Below are 2,539 nucleotides of genomic sequence, written 5' to 3' on the forward strand. Positions count from 1 at the left end.
GGACCTGCTGTCTATGAACATCTGAGGTCCTGCTGTCTATGAACATCTGAGGACCTGCTGTCTATGAACATCTGAGGTCCTGCTGTCTATGAACATCTGAGGTCCTGCTGTCTATGAACATCTGAGGACCTGCTGTCTATGAAGAGACTTCTGAGGACCTGCTGTCTATGAACATCTGAGGTCCTGCTGTCTATGAACATCTGAGGTCCTGCTGTCTATGAACATCTGAGGACCTGCTGTCTATGAACATCTGAGGTCCTGCTGTCTATGAACATCTGAGGTCCTGCTGTCTATGAACATCGGAGGACCTGCTGTCTATGAACATCTGAGGTCCTGCTGTCTATGAACATCTGAGGTCCTGCTGTCTATGAACATCTGAGGTCCTGCTGTCTATGAAGATCTGAGGTCCTGCTGTCTATGAAGATCTGAGGTCCTGCTGTCTATGAACATCTGAGGTCCTGCTGTCTATGAACATCTGAGGTCCTGCTGTCTATGAACATCTGAGGTCCTGCTGTCTATGAACATCTGAGGTCCTGCTGTATATGAACATCTGAGGTCCTGCTGTCTATGAACATCTGAGGACCTGCTGTCTATGAACATCTGAGGACATGCTGTCTATGAACATCTGAGGACCTGCTGTCTATGAACATCTGAGGTCCTGCTGTATATGAACATCTGAGGTCCTGCTGTCTATGAACATCTGAGGTCCTGCTGTATATGAACATCTGAGGTCCTGCTGTCTATGAACATCTGAGGACCTGCTGTCTATGAACATCTGAGGACATGCTGTCTATGAACATCTGAGGACCTGCTGTCTATGAACATCTGAGGTCCTGCTGTCTATGAACATCTGAGGACCTGCTGTCTATGAACATCTGAGGTCCTGCTGTCTATGAACATCTGAGGTCCTGCTGTCTATGAACATCTGAGGACCTGCTGTCTATGAAGAGACTTCTGAGGACCTGCTGTCTATGAACATCTGAGGTCCTGCTGTCTATGAACATCTGAGGACCTGCTGTCTATGAACATCTGAGGTCCTGCTGTCTATGAACATCTGAGGACCTGCTGTCTATGAACATCTGAGGTCCTGCTGTCTATGAACATCTGAGGACCTGCTGTCTATGAACATCTGAGGACCTGCTTTCTATGAACATCTGAGGACCTGCTGTCTATGAACATCTGAGGACCTGTTGTCTATGAACATCTGCTGTCTATGAACATCTGAGGACCTGCTGTCTATGAACATCTGAGGACCTGCTGTCTATGAACATCTGAGGACCTGCTGTCTATGACCATCTGAGGTCCTGCTGTCTATGAACATCTGAGGACCTGCTGTCTATGAACATCTGAGGTCCTGCTGTCTATGAACATCTGAGGTCCTGCTGTATATGAACATCTGAGGACCTGCTGTCTATGAAGAGACTTCTGAGGACCTGCTGTCTATGAACATCCGAGGTCCTGCTGTCTATGAACATCTGAGGTCCTGCTGTCTATGAACATCTGAGGACCTGCTGTCTATGAACATCGGAGGACCTGCTGTCTATGAACATCTGAGGTCCTGCTGTCTATGAACATCTGAGGACCTGCTGTCTATGAACATCTGAGGTCCTGCTGTCTATGAACATCTGAGGACCTGCTGTCTATGAACATCGGAGGACCTGCTGTCTATGAACATCTGAGGTCCTGCTGTCTATGAACATCTGAGGACCTGCTGTCTATGAACATCTGAGGACCTGCTGTCTATGAACATCTGAGGACCTGCTGTCTATGAACATCTGAGGTCCTGCTGTCTATGAACATCGGAGGACCTGCTGTCTATGAACATCGGAGGTCCTGCTGTCTATGAACATCTGAGGTCCTGCTGTCTATGAACATCTGAGGTCCTGCTGTCTATGAAGATCTGAGGTCCTGCTGTCTATGAACATCTGAGGTCCTGCTGTATATGAACATCTGAGGTCCTGCTGTCTATGAACATCTGAGGACCTTCTGTCTATGAACATCTGAGGACATGCTGTCTATGAACATCTGAGGACCTGCTGTCTATGAACATCTGAGGTCCTGCTGTCTATGAACATCTGAGGACCTGCTGTCTATGAACATCTGAGGACCTGCTGTCTATGAACATCTGAGGTCCTGCTGTCTATGAACATCTGAGGACCTGCTGTCTATGAACATCTGAGGTCCTGCTGTCTATGAACATCTGAGGACCTGCTGTCTATGAACATCTGAGGACCTGCTGTCTATGAACATCTGAGGACCTGCTGTCTATGAACATCTGAGGACCTGTTGTCTATGAACATCTGAGGACCTGCTGTCTATGAACATCTGAGGTCCTGCTGTCTATGAACATCTGAGGACCTGCTGTCTATGAACATCTGAGGACCTGCTGTCAATGAACATCTGAGGACCTGCTGTCTATGAACATCTGAGGTCCTGCTGTCTATGAACATCTGAGGACCTGCTGTCTATGAACATCTGAGGTCCTGCTGTCTATGAACATCTGAGGTCCTGCTGTCTATGAACATCTGAGGACCTGCTG

Source organism: Callionymus lyra, chromosome 4, assembly GCF_982586985.1.
Source record: "Callionymus lyra chromosome 4, fCalLyr1.hap1.1, whole genome shotgun sequence".
Lineage (NCBI taxonomy): Eukaryota > Metazoa > Chordata > Actinopteri > Syngnathiformes > Callionymidae > Callionymus > Callionymus lyra.